Raw genomic sequence first — 14,858 nt, forward strand, 5'->3', positions numbered from 1 at the left:
GAGCCTGTCCTGGAACTAGCTCTGTAGACCAGGCTGGTCTCGAACTCACAAAGATCCGCCTGCCTCTGCCTCCCGAGTGCTGGGATTAAAGGCGCGCGCCACCACCGCCCAGCAGTTTCATTTTATTTAACCAATGACCTTCCTCCCTCAGGCACGGTGTGATGCGCCCCACCCTGCTCTGTTTTTCAGGCAAGGATTGGGGAGTGATCGCAGACTCAGGCTGGTCCCCTCTGCTTCTCTGTGTCCCTGTGACTGCCGTTGACCTCTTTTTCCCCCTCCTTCCTCACACTCAGCCCGTGAGTGGCATAAATCTGTGGCTGTCTCACTCAGCAGCCACGGTGGTTTTTATCGGTTGTCTTTTCTGGCCTTCTCTAGCTCGCCTCCTTTCCCTGGTGGCTGGAAATGCACAACCCTTGGTTTGTCCTATTAGGGGAGTTTCTCTGCCAGAGCAGACAAGCCCGTGAATAGCATTATTTTCATATGGTATATGTCGTATTTTTAGCTTGTTCCGGCATGTTAAAAGTGTAGCAGAGGAGAAGTGTAGACACATGTATAAGATACACACAAGACCCCGAGGGAAGATACCGTATGTATTTGTGACAACTGGCAGTGTCCCTTCCAAACACATGCCCTCCAGCCCCCAGGTTGTATAGAGAGGTAGGCATGGTGAGGTGTTGAGAGCAGTGAGACCCCAGATCCTGAATTTCTTGTAATCCCCTGATCTGAGTGCCTACAGCTGCTCTGAGCACGAGACCTTCAGGAGTTCCTGATGGCAGGAGAGTGGTTTCTGGTGGGTTTGGCTGGGACATGGCTATCTCTATATAATCTGCCCCTGAACACAATAAAGGGGGCATTCTTGGGGAATTCAAGGATGAGCCGTGTCGCTGTCTCTCTGTCTGTGTGTGTTTGTGTATTTTAACCTCCAGCCCCCTTGCCCGAAGCTCATGAACTGGGTGCCAGCGCACAGAGCGCAGACAGGGCAGCGCAGTGCGTGGCAATTGGAGGTCTCCAATGAGAGAGTGGCAGTGAGGGGTTTGGATTAGCTGTCTGTTTTGGAGACCAGCTGGGGGAGAGTCCGTCTCTCTGGGCCTGCCTTAGCCTCTTTTTTATAAATGTGTTTATTTACATGTGAGTAGGTTTGTATGTCTTAGTAGTGTGTGCGCATGTGTGTGGGTACTAATGGAAGCTGGAGGTCAATGGGGGCTCTACCTGGCTCACTCTCTACCTCATTTTTTGAGACTCAGTCTCTAGGTGAGCCTCTGGGATCCTTCTGACTCTATCTCCCCAGGTTACAAATGCACACCAGAAATCAGAACTGAGGTTCACTTTACTGACAGAGCCATCTTCTACCCCATTTCCCTCCTGGTAGTGAGGAGTGGGCCCTCACATGCTAAGCAAGTACCCTTTCCTTTGTATGCAAAAAGAGAAAGACAACAGAATCTATTCGAGGGGTCATGGCGGATAGGCCCAGTGGCACCTGCCCACCCTCCTGACACCATGCCCAGCACTTGACATGTACGACAAAGCCTTGGCCAGAGTCATGACATGGGTCACCATATTTCCCTACCACTAATTTTAAAGTTTTGGGTGGATGCAGAGGAGGAAAGTGAACCCTTGTACCAACCTCCGGAATAGGTGTGTGGAGAGAGACCGCTCCCATCTAGGCAGTGTCGGGAGCCCTTTGGTCGCTGTTCACAACCGAGAGCGGCCAGCAACTATACCAGATGCTTGTTTCTACGTAGTTAGGCTGTTCTGAAAACCCTCACACATTTGAACACCCCTCCTGTCCCTCGGCCATTTCTTTGAAAATGTCCCTCCCTCCTCTTACGTGGTTCAGAGGCTTATGGGACCGGGGACAGAGACACACAAGTCATCCCCACCCCCCAAAACTGTGAGAAGTGCTAGCATAGACATGGTGCCAGGTCTTTTGGAAGAGGGAGGTAAGGAAAGAAAACTACGGGAGGCCAAGGTGCTTGACCTAGGGTTCCTGAGCTCAACCCGAGTCCAGCTGTTGCCAGGCTGGGAGAAGGATACGAAGCAGGAAACAATTTGTGGGGAGATAGGACATGCATGTGTTTGATCTTTCCCAGGGCAGAATATTTGCTTAGGGACTGAGGTTGCGATGAGACAGGGGCGGGGATGTAGAGAGAGAAGCATGGGGCGTCTCAGGTTGCACTCTGTGAGAGCCGATAAAGGCTGGAAAGCCAGAAGGAGCCAGGGCTGGATTTGGAATCCGCATCTCCTCCGGGTCTCCTCCGCATTGGATTTCACACGCTGCTCTGATCCTTTTGGCCAGTTACTGAGCAGGCTTTTTCCACACTGGGTGAACTGGCCTCGTCATGACATCAGATCCAGGGCCTGCTGCAGCCCGCCTCTCCAGCACGCAGGGGGCAGGGATGGCAGGTGACATACTGCCTGGCACTCCCGGAGCTCAGGGAAGCAGCTGCTCAGGGAAGCTGACGACATCCACCTCGGTTGCTACGTGAGAAGACCCGGAAGCTTATTCAGTCCCTTATCCTTTCCCGTCCGGCAGGCCTTTTGTCTCTGTTGTCGTTGGCAGAGAACGTTCATCCATCCCAGGGTGAGACTGGAAATCCTGCCAGCTCCCTTCTCATCCGCAGATGAAAATGACGATAGCAATAGGCAGTCCTCTGGTCGCCCCAGCAACGTCCCAGCCGATCCTCCCAGGGCACCGAGTGATCTTCACCTAATTGGAAGGAAATTAGGGGGAGCAGTCCGGGCAGAGCCACTGGCAGCAAATCCCAGGAAGTCGAATGGATCACCTTCTTAGCTTAATTGGGTAATTCATTTTAAATGGGGTGTGCGATCACGATGAGAAAATGTTGGTATTAATAACATATATCTGAAGTCAGCTGCCTGTGCCGAAAAGCCTGGCTCTGGTGGAGTCTTTTAATGCCCCAAAATAAATTTAGAGAATATAAAAGGATATGTTTTCACAGTGGAGACAGAACAAGAGTTCAGCAAGTGTTCCCACCCTGGAACTTTCTAGAATGTCGGTCTGGGCTGTTGTCATAGTGTTCTGCCTATGGTTGAGATTCTTTCTGCCTGGCCCTGGCCTGTGTATGAGAACCTGAGTGGTCCATTAAGTGTTTTTGTACCATGTCAGCTCTTTAGATTGGAGGGGGGGGGCAACAGATGGTACCTGGGCTTCTGTCCAGAGGCCAAGGAGGGTAGCCAGGACTTCCCTGCATGAATTTGGCCCTGGAAGCTGCCCGGAGACCTGTATGTAGCTGAGCTCTCTTTTGGAGGGCTTCCAGGCTAGCCACCTTGCCCCCAGAGATGACAGCCAGCCTAAGAAGTCAGGCCGAGGGAGTGCAAGGGACCGGATACCACACGTTAAATTCGGGGGTGCTTTCTGTCTTGCCCATGCTTCCAAGTCAGTGTCCCTGTAGCACTCTGCATTCCCCCAAATAAGGTGGTTGCTAAGAAACAGGATGAGGCAGTCTCCAGAGCCGCTGCCATGGGTGCCCAGCTGCCGGGGCTCTCACAGCCTTGCCAAATTGCTGCATCAGGCGCTTACCCTAGCCCACACTGAGTCCCCCTTGGCAGGCACTGGCGTTCCTGCTCTGGGCTCTTAGCTGCAGGAAAATTTAGGGATTGTGTAGACAAACTGACAAAAAAAAAAAACCCGCTAATGTTCACATCACACCCTCCCACCACCCACCAGCCACCAGCTGCTCCTCTGGGCAGCCTCTCCCCCACTTCCCTCACAGGCTCGGCTCCTACCCCAGATGGTAACGCCAGGAGGGAAGCTCACGTGTATGGGGCGTGCTGGGCCGGGTTCTGTGCTAGGCATTGCACACCTGCTAACGGTTGTCCGGCTCCCAGGACACCTGGCCTTGTGGCCAGTGACGGACCCATTCTAGAGATGGAGATAATGAGTCCCAGAGGATTTTGAGTAGCACACCCAAGATGCAGCAGCTGTCAAGCTTCAACCTAGGAATTTTAGTCGCAGGGCTATAGGTGGGAAAAGGGAAGTTAGGGATCCCACGGGTGTAGATTGCTGGGGGGCCCTGTGAGTGCTAAGTCTTAAGGGCTCCGAGCTAGCTGAGAATGGGAGGGGTGGGTTGGATTACCCCTACTTCTAGAACATGCTTTCTAAAGGAAGCCAGGGTGAGGGCTGGGGAGATGGCTCAGGGGCCAAGACCACTTCCTGCTCTTCTGGAGAACCCAGGATTTCCAGGTTTCTGGCACACAGATGGGGGCTCCCCAATCATCTATGACTTCAGTCCCCAGGGGATCTGACACCCTCTTCTGGTCTCTGTGGACACTAGACTCTCGCGCGGTGCCCATGTGTAGATGCAGGCAAAAATACTCCCTGCACATCAAATAAAAAAATAAATAAGTCTCAAAACGAAACAAGAAATTATCAAGCCGGGCACAGTAGTGTACACGTTTACCCAGTGTACAGGGAGTAGAAGCAGACAGAGTATGAAGACAGGCTAGTGAACGTCGTGAGTTCCAGGCCAGCCAAAGGTGCATAATGAGACGGGGAGGGATGGGGGCAGGCAGGAAGCCAGGTTGGCATTCCCCTCCTGTCTACGGTTGTACCACTCTGGCCCTGGGAAATCCCCAAACTCTCCTTACCATCTGGCCTCACTGTGCTGGTTATGAACCTTCCTACCTCTGGGCCTCATCATTAGCCCCGCCCACCTGGCCTGCCTGCTCCCTTCTGACTGTTCCTCAGCACCCTGTGTTTAGACTCTTGTCTTCCCTGTCCCGTTCCCCTTCCTCTCTCTGCGTCTCCTTCACTGGGCCCCTGCCTGTTCTGTCTTGACATTGCCACCATCTCCACAGTGTCTGCTGTGGCGGCTTCCTGTCACTGGAGAAGTGTGGGCGAGGCGGAGCCGGCACCCTCTCTGTAGCATAGGAGGAAAGCTGTCGTTGTGAAATGTCAGCACGGAAGAAATCACCTCGCCCTGCCCACCGCACCTCTGACAAATGATGATGCTAAATAGAAAGTATCTTAGTTAGTTTTCTATTCCTGGGGAAAAATACTGTAACCAAAAGCAAGTTGAGGAGAAAAAGGCTTATTTCTCTCAGGAAGGGAAGTCAGGGCAGGGACCCGGAGGCTGGAGCGGATGCAGAGCCCATGGAGGAACACTGCCTACTGGTTTGTTTCCCGTGACTGGCTCACCTTGCTGTCTTACACCACTCCCGACTACCTGCCCAAGGGGGCACTGCCCACAGGAGGCTGGGCCCTCCCACGTCAATCATTAATCAGGAAAAAGGCCCCACAGATTTTCTACAGGCAATCGGGTGGAGGTTCCTTTACCCACAGGACCCTAGCTTGTGTCGAATAGACACAAAGCAAGCCAGGACAGTGCCGGAGGCTGAGCCCTAGGCTCTGTCTCCAGTATGGAATGCCAAAAATCTGGCAAAGTTGGGGTGAGAGTATTTCTGTCCACCTGTGGCCCTAATTTCCCCATGCCAGCTGCTATCATTAGAGTTGTCCACTCAAAATGGAGAACCGTTGTAGTTAGTCCCCAGTCCAACCCGGGGAGGGTTTCTGCTGGCAGAGTAGTCTTATGGTTCAGTTTAAATTGAGGACAAACACCCTTACAGGAATGTTCTAAGGGAGCCAGGATGGAGTTAGGACTGAACCTAGCAAGCAGCATCCGCAAAGTGAGCAGGGGAGAAAGACGCCCTTGGCATCCAGCTCCCAGGGAGGGGTTTCCCGCCCTGCCAGACCAACAAGAAGAGGGGTTCTCAGGGTGCCGTGGTGGCTCAGGCAGTGAGTGGCAAGAGCCCTCGCAGTGTTAAGTTGCTGCGTCTGGCGAGCCGATTCACACAGCAGTTTACTAACGCCAGAAAAATAAAGAAATCTTAACCCAAACCACAAGAAAACCTCCCAGCTGGGAGCTGGTGGAGCCGGCCAACTCTGAGCCAAAGTCAGGGTGTGTTATTCTTAGAAGTTTGCGATGGGGTGTGTGTGTGTGTGTGTGTGTGTGTGTGTGTGTGTGTGTGCGTGCGCGCGCATGCGTGGATGGGCTACAAAGGTACCAGTTAGACAAAAGGAGTCCCAGCTCTGCCCAGCCTGGTGCCAGGCCAGCATCCAGTGCGGAAAGATGTGTATGCTGGGCACTCCACAGAGGCAGCAGCAGCTCTGCTGAGCACAGGTAATTTAAGAAGCACCCCAAGGCTGCGGTAACAGATACCCCCAGACTTGGTAGTTCGAAGCAACAGAACTTTGTTGTCCTCTCCCCCAAAGGAAGGCTTAAGTCTAGAGCAAGATATCAGCTGGGCCCTTGGATGGTTTCAGGGAAGACCCTCCCTCTTCCAGCATGGTGGCCCCCAGCCATCCTTGGTGTCACACAGCTGGAAGCTCCATTCTCTGTGCCCGTCTTCACACGTGTGTCCTTCCTGCGTGCCCCTCCCTGTCCTCTTCTTATAGGACACTAGTCACTGTGCTTCCTGCTTACCCCGAGTCTCAACACCCTTGGCCAGTTTCACCAGCAGAGGCCTTGTTTCCAAATAAGGTCACATTCTAAGGCTCTGAGTAGGCCTGAGTTCTAGGGGGGAATACCATTTACCCACCACGCTGTAGGAGTAGAGGAGGCCACCTAGTTAGAAGCAGCTCAGGTTGAGGGGGTCAAGGAACCTTTTAATAAGTGCTCCTTGGGGGTAAGTGTGAGAGGGCCCTTACCTAAAAACAAATCTGTAGCTGATTCTAATCAAGCTCACGAACTGCTTGGGGCCCTGGCAGTGCACAGGCCCCAGGCTGAGACGAGTCAGAACCTGCACTGCCCACCTCGCTACCATCCGGAGGCTTACAGAGCTCACTCTGGTTCCGTTTCGCAGAGCCCGGGCATTTCCAGGGGAAGGTGTCTCTTGGGGTTTTGTGGGCAGGTTTGGTGGTTAAGGACAGGGGACAATGAGGGTGGCTTCTGTAGGCGTTGTGTTCTAACTCCGGAGAGGGGACACCTCAGGAAAGTCAATCGGCCTTCCATCTGTACGCGAGCCGGATGGTGACCTTATGTGGGGTGCTGGCTGGGAAGCCGGTAACTTAGCGACATGCCACCCCTGCTGCTGGACTGTGGGAGCTCAGAGCAAAGCTTTGGGGCGCTCATCTGTGAAATGGGCATGAGTGTGTGTGAGGCTCCTTCACAGGCGTTAGAATGAGGTGCCTGCCAGCTAAGGAATTCTGGTTGGCCCGCAGCAGATTAACAGAACACTGTGTCCTAATGGCCACTGTCGGCCAAGCAGAATTTAGCTGTGTGCAGTCATGTTTCAAGGACTCTGAGAGCAAGGCCCTGACACGTACGAGCCTCTAAAAGCAAACCCATGAGCTGTTTTCCCTCCCTGTTTTAAGGTTGACAAACTGAGGTCTATGGAAGTTGAATGATGATCCCAGGTGATATTAAGTAGAGAGGCTGGGATTTGAACCCAGGTCTGGCTAGGCTACTGTTATTTCAGGTAACGTTTGCTTCATCAGTGCTGACCCTAACTATACAAACCGCTGGTCATGAAGCCACACCAAGCCGTGTGTAGTGGACGTTAATGGCTAGTCAGGGATGGCTTTGCTGGGTCCCAGAACCTCATGCCAGGGTATCTTATGAAAAAGTACCACGATGCCCCAGGGATGGGCAGAAGCAGTTCTGTTTGTGGTGATGAGAGAAGGAGCCTTTTTTTCAGCAAGGACCTTGCTTCTGTACCAAGGAGCCCATTCCTAGGCCCCTGCCAGCAAACCCCACTGCTGCTTTGGAATACAGAGGATACAGAGGTTCACCGTTAGTAGCAGCTGCCTTCTGGAAGTGGGCGTGGTTGCTGAGCAGAAATGTCTCAGGCCTAGCTGTGACTACGCCCGGTTTAGACTTCAGGGACAGTTACAAGCCACGTGACTTGGGCTCCATGTCAATTTGATAAGAAACATACACTAAATATATATCATGTAAAAAAAAATGCAGACTGAAAAAGATTATAATCAGTTACTTTATAGTATCCATTTTTAAGACTAATTTCTTTCTCCTATAAACACACATGCATATTTATGTGCGCACACACATACATATCAACATTATTTCACTGAAATGATGGAACATCCCATGGGGACTGTGATTTTTCACTTAAGTAATATGTAAAGACACAAGGAGGTGACAACATTGCGGCTCTCTGAAACAGCGACATGATCCCCTCAGTGGCGGCCCCAATAATTTAATTCACCTCTCTACGGTAGAAAACTGGATCAAACCGCCCTCTCCACAGACCAGCAGGGACTCTCGACTTCTTCATCTCTAAGGCAGCCCGGGGCGAGCGCACCTCGTAAGGTGGCTGCGTTCATGGCAGGCGATGGCCTGCGTGTGCGCTTTATCCCTCTTTCCTTTACCCTTCTTCCCCACAGCTCATTCCACATCTACTGTGGGAATGTGTCTGTGTCCCCAGAGATCCATCATCCTGTGTCTGCCGGCACTCAAGCTCTGGTTCCCGATGCCAGGGACCTCAGTGAGAGACCCCCCCCCCCCAGGGTCAGCAGCCTTTAGTGACCTCCTATTGGAGCCACAGCCACTGTTAAGAGGCCAGGCTGTGCCTCCTTGTCTGGCAACACGTTTCCCGCTTCAAGAGGCATCCAGAGCAGTTGGCATCTTCTGGGTGTCTGGTTCTTGTCTGCACCCCTTCCTAGGACCTGACGTGCGGCGTCTCCGCCATAGGCTGCCATCCCTGTTTGTGTGAATCCCGAGATTCATCAATGCAGCGGTGGCTTCCCGGTGGCCACTGCACTTCCCCCGACCCCTCCCTCCCCCCACCACCCAGAACTAATTGGATCGTTTGAGGTTTTCTTGATGGTGAATGTCAAATGATGACTGCGTTCAGCATGATATACCACACACCTCTTTTCTTTCTGCATCCAACTAAATAAAACAACACCATGTTCCCCTGCTTGGTTGAGGTGTATAAACCAGATGCAGTCGGCCTGCTGAGTCGTGGGCCGTGGAACCCAGAGCTGTGGATAGAGCATGTAGAATATGCACAGCCTACTAGGAGGTTCGATTTGACTATTAACCTGTCATCCGGGCTAAGAGCAGGTAGCGTTAATAGATTAGTATTGGCTAAAGGGGAATTTCCGGGAAATAAGGATGATAACACTAATGCTGATAAATATTTTGGGCTTTTATTGGGTATTTAGATGAACGGGCCCATCCCATTCTACAGTTGAGGATGTCAGATCATGTGACTGGAAAGAGACCGGGTGGCATTTAAACTGAATCCAAGCAGCAGCCTTGAAGTAGTATCAAGTGGATATTTATGGGAAAGGTCCTCCTACTTTGTCCCCCTTTCCGGCTGTGTTCCCAGCACAAGGCTGAGAGAAGTCCCAGCTGGCGTAGGAAGTTTCTGTACAACTTTCCCTCCTGCCTGTGTGAGCTGCTGATATTTCTCAGGGCTGAATTCAGGGCAGGGAAGTGGCAAGGTCGGAGGGCAAGAGGCTGCCATCCCAGGGAACCCTCAGAGGATGCAGCGGAAGTTAAGGGAGCTGGGCCAGGAAGAATGATGAAAACCCCATTGAGAAAACGGGTTGGAGAACAAGTCTGAACACATGGAAGCCTGACCCATTACTTTAGATCAAGATTGAGGTGCCAGACCTGCAAAGCATGTTCCGCACAGACGGGGTGCACACGGACGGGGTGAGCCCCCTGAGTCAAACTGATGAAACAGAAGTGTATGGAGCTCTCTAAGAAACTGTGACATTGTAGGGGGTTGCATGTGGCGACAGCATCTATGTAGATTTTAGCTTAAAAAATTCCTTTGGCCGGGTGATGGTGGCGCACGCCTTTAATCCCAGCACTTGGGAGGCAGAGGCAGGCAGATCTCTGTGAGTTCGAGACCAGCCTGGTCTACAAGACCTAGTCCCAGGACAGGCTCCAAAGCCACAGAGAAACCCTGTCTCGAAAAAAACCAAAAAAAAAAAAAAAACAGCAGTGAAATTCCATGGCGGCTGGCTGCGCGTGGTGGCACATGCCTTTAGTTCCAACACTCACGGGGCAGAAACAGACTGATCCCTCTTGAGTTCCAGGCCAGTGTGGTTTACCTAGCGAGTTCTAGACCAGCCAGAGCCACATGGTAAGACTGGGGATTGTGGAAGAGGGGGCGGAAAGGGCCCTGTAGGAGCCGGAAGTTGGAAAAGATTGCTGCAAAAGTGTCTTCGGGATATGGCTGGTGCCCTCAAGAGCTCACTGCAGCTCTTGACTGATCCACCAGCATTTCCTCATGAAAGAGAAAAGAATCCTGGGGCCCCACCCCTCCCTAAGGGATGGTTGAGTTGCCACTAGTCGGGGAAATGGGTCACTGTTCTCAGTACTGTAGCCGCTGGTATGTTGCCCATGCCCCAATAACAAACTCACACCCTATTTCATACAGACACACACACACACACACACACACACACACACACACACACACACACGATGAGAGAGTGGGAGAAGGGGTTTCAACAGGGAGAGGAGGGGAGATGGCAAGGTAACAGGGAAAGAGACTAAAGTCATCATATACATGCGTGAAACTGTGAGGCAAAGCACACACAGACATCTGTAGGTCTGAGCCATGTATGAAATGATCAGTGGCCCCTGGCTTCATGCGAGGGTCCTTATTCTCTATAGTCCAATTCATATGCTACACAAATGCTTATTGAGCTTATCTGAATATTATCCTAACGTAACTAGGAAGGTAATTCCATCCTAGAAGTATCTCTATGTGTATACACAAATAATAGATAGTATGTATGTATGTATGTATATGCACATATATTTAAGTCATAAAAGTTTGGGGGAAAGTCTCATCTGTCCACTATGCTTAGATATGATTTTGAGAATCCGGCAGATACAGAACGGAGAGGATTTGAAAAGGTGTGCCTGTACCGACCGTATATACACGTCTCTCTTTGTCAATATTCGGTATACTGACCCTGTACGCGGCATTAAGATTGTGTTAAAGAGACAGAAGGGATATGGAGATAGTTTGAAGTTTGGGGGGCTGCACAGACTTTCTATGCATCCTATATCACCTTCTGTAAGAGACCTGAGCAGCTGCAGTGTCCAGAGGCTACCCCCCCACCCCCATATACACACACAGACAGCGAGGTAGGAGTTGGCAGTTTTTAGTGTAGTAATAGGGAGCTGCGGGGCTGTGTCCTCAGCACCCCGGCCGCCTGCTAGCTTATGCCCCGAAATAACAACACACAAATTGTATTCATTTAAACACTGCTTGGCTCTTTAGCTCTAGCCCTTACTGGCTAATTCTGATATCCCGATCAACCCATCTCTAATAATCTGTGAGCACCGGTCTTAGTGAGCACCGGTCTTAACGGGAAGATTCTAGCCTACGTCCATCCTGGGTCGGAGCTTCATCGCATGTATCTGCCTGGGAGAGGGGAGGATGGCGTCTCTGTCTGAGGCGTCTTACCTCACTTCCTCTTCCTCCCAGCATTTTGTTCTGTTTTCTCCACCCACCTATGTTCTAAGCTATGAGCCCAAGCAGTTTGTTTATTACTTAACCAATGAAATCAACAGATTGCTATATGACACTCCCACATCATTTTAGGGTTATTTACACAGCCCTGTCCTCTTCAAAGGGAGAAGGCAGTGTTTGCACCCCCACATTTAAGCACGGTTATGGACACACATGTTCCTGTAGGTGAGCCTGTGGTCTGTCAGGGTTTGCAGGCCGTGCTGGGGATATGGAGGTCAGCTTGTTTGGGAGGAAGTGAGCTGATATTCTGTGCCTTTACCTGTCAAACTGCCCACACTTCAGGTTCCTACCCCATGGAAATGACAGCATGATGTGGCAGTGGGGACATTTCCAAGCCCAGACATCATTTTCCGGGTATCGCTGTTTGCTGTTGTGTGTCAGCTGCAGGGGATTCCTGCTTACTGTTCTCTGAACTTGGCCTTGGCCTTGCTGCCTGAGACTCACCAGACAGGGCCTGGCCGTGAGTCACATTCTGCATTTCATGGGAGATTATTCGGTGGCTTATTCACCGCATAGAAAGGAGGCAGATGTATGCAACTGTGTCTTTGAAACCACAGAAAGTCCCTTGGCTCAACTGGACACACACTGGCCGTTTGTCGGGTCGCCAGGCAACAGGAGGTAACAAATGCTAAGTGAGTCTGGTATGGAAGGGGTGAGAAGCAGGCGTCTTCAGAATATCTTCACTGCTTACCATAAGAGCCCTACCCAAGGGCTGATCTGCTTCGGCTGACGTAAATCACCTTCTATTCTGGCCAAGCGCTCAGGAGCCAGATGTTTCCAAGTATGAGTGTCTGATGGTGCGTAATTTATAGTCCGTGAACCTCAGTTTTCCTCATCTGTCCTGTGGGGTAATGCTTTCAGAGAAGACGAGCTTCGAGGTCTTAGGGCAGTGCCTGGCAAATGCACACTCGGCAAACCCTAACTGTTATCGTTGCCTGTGCTGTGTTTTCCCAGCTGACTTGGTAGGATGTGTTTTTTGGCAGCAGTGGTGAGGTCTGCAAACATCCAAAGTCCCTCTGATTCCTGGGATCTGCCCTGGAAGAAAAGGAAGAGCTCTCGCTTTAGCTGCTGCCCCAGCCCACTGTGGCTACCTACTTGCTTTTCCTTGCCAGTTTCTGTCAGAGTTGTTGAGCCCCTGACAGACTGGGACGCATCTCTGATGCATGGACCCTGCCCTTCCTTCCCCATCCTTGCCTGGCTTCATCCTCAGCCTTCCCCGAGAACCTAGACAACAAAGAAGACCCTAAGAGATAAACTTTTAAAAAGATTTTTATTTATGTCTGTGTGATTATATGCCGCATGTGCGGGTGTCTGATGAGGTCAGAAGAGGGCATGGGATCCCCTAGAGATGGAGTTACAGGTGGTTGTGAGCTATCCAATGTGGGTGCTAGCAACCTAACTCAGGTTTTCCAAAAGAACGACCTCTGCCCTCAGCCATTGAGTAATCTCTTGAGACCCCCCAAAAAGTCATTTTCATCCCATCATAGCCCTTAATTATTTGTTGACTTACTCATGAATATAGTAATGATCCCTCTGGTCCAATAATTAAAATATTTACATTTTTAAAAGTTAGTTTGTGAGATCAGTCAGTTGAAGTAAGAGTTCCTCGGTCCCTCCTGTGTAATTATTTAGGCTCAATAAATTTGCTCAATTTAGATGACTATGCAAAGGGGCCGAGAAGAAAAGAGTTTTCTCCCAAAGAGGAAGGTATTAGGCACTATAAATAAAATAAAATGTAATACATGTAACATACACAGTAGCGGTATTAGCGGAGGAAGCTCCGCACTGCACACGCCTTTATGATGGGAATGATCTGGGTCAGGCAGACCCAGGACTCTCCAATTTCATCTTTTCCTAGAGGGAGCTGGTTCTCCTGGCATGATCTCTACCCCGGCCTGGTGCTGTTCTCAATAGAGACACCCCCCACCCCCAAGCAGCTGGCAGGACCTTCCTGTTCCTCCACTCCTCTGAAGATTTGTTATCATAGGGTGTGTGGAAGTGGGGTCAGCTAGAGTCATGGGATTTGGGGAGCGGTGAGTTGCAGGCCAGAGCCCCAGCACACCGACCATGGGACCGTTCAACTTTGACACTCACCTGACCTGTCCCTTGGGAAGGGCACACCTGTGTGCTGTGTGGGCAAGGGCTCTGTCTGGGGTTCATGTGTTAGGGATCTCCTGCATAAGGACCTTGCACGCCTCCTGTAAAAACCTGCCCCCCAGGGAATTTCTCCTTGAACATCTCGGTGACTGGCAAATGGGCCCCTTTCTCCTGTTGTTGAAAGGGCGAAAAAAATGAAACAAGGTATGAGGTAGCGGGCCAGAAGCTAATGTGCTCATACCTAGGCCAAGTCATGACCTCCCAAGATACCGCCATCGGGGGATATTGTGCTTCCTCTTAGCACAAGTAGAGACTGGCAGTCTGGGGCTGTGGTTCCATCCCCATGCTCATTTGTCTTGGCAGGGGAAGGGTGCTACCTTCCTCCCTCCATGTGGGCTGCTGTGGGATTTAGACACCAGATGGCTGGACTGGTGATGCACTCATCAATAAAGTCTTCCTCAGATGGTTTATTTCGCAAGGCTGAGGAGGAAGGGTTTCTAAGGAAACATTCGGGGTCTTTTCCCCATAGGATAGTGCTGGCTTTCTGAGCCAGAGGGAAGCCATCTTTTTCTCCCTGAAATACCTAGGACTTAGATGCTGTGGGAGATCCTTCCGCTCCTCCAGCCAATAGCCGCTGAGAGACCACGCCCCAATGGGCTGGTACCCCATCCTCGTCGCCACTCTCAGCGGCTGTTGGCTGGAGGAGCGGAAGGATGTATCGCAACACTTAGAGTCAATCACAGGGCAAGACCTGCGGCAAGCGTTTGCCAGACCACCATGGAAATGGGTAGGCTCTGCAGGACCGCTCTCCCGGCTCCACTAGCCTTAAGAACAGCATAGCCTCCCATATAAAATCCGCTTTCTCACGGGCTGAGAAAACTTTTTCCTTGACAGTGGTTTTCATCTTTCATTTACATCCTAATGTTAGAGGAACGGGGCCCTAACTGAAGAGCCAGACGCAGACACTGGCAACTAAGAACACGAAACGAATGCCATAAATATCCAAGCAGGCAGTTTCTTCCCCTCCAGCGGCTTTCTTGCCAGAAACGGCTGCCCGACTGGAGAAAATGTTGGGTTGCCGGGTAGCGCTAACGTACATTTCTCCGATGCTCTGCAGCAGCATCCTTCCCTGCTATCATTTTCATTGTGCTCTCTGGGCTCCCAGCCGCAGGTAAGGCAGTACTGTACTGGGGTGAAGGGAGCACACCCTTGCTGTATGAGTCCCTGCAGCCCTAGAAGTTTATTTTCCAGTTCTCAGAACCTTTGGTTTTCGCGTGTGT

At 51.3% G+C, this 14,858-nt stretch overlaps 1 protein-coding gene across 1 annotated transcript in view; it reads left to right on the plus strand.

Annotated features, from left to right (window-relative positions):
- Elk3 (ELK3, ETS transcription factor) overlaps positions 1-14,858 on the plus strand; it is a 57,741-nt gene that overhangs the window by 30,669 nt on the left and 12,214 nt on the right. The gene's annotated exons all lie outside the window — the stretch shown is intronic.

Source organism: Microtus ochrogaster, chromosome 24, assembly GCF_000317375.1.
Source record: "Microtus ochrogaster isolate Prairie Vole_2 chromosome 24, MicOch1.0, whole genome shotgun sequence".
NCBI lineage: Eukaryota > Metazoa > Chordata > Mammalia > Rodentia > Cricetidae > Microtus > Microtus ochrogaster.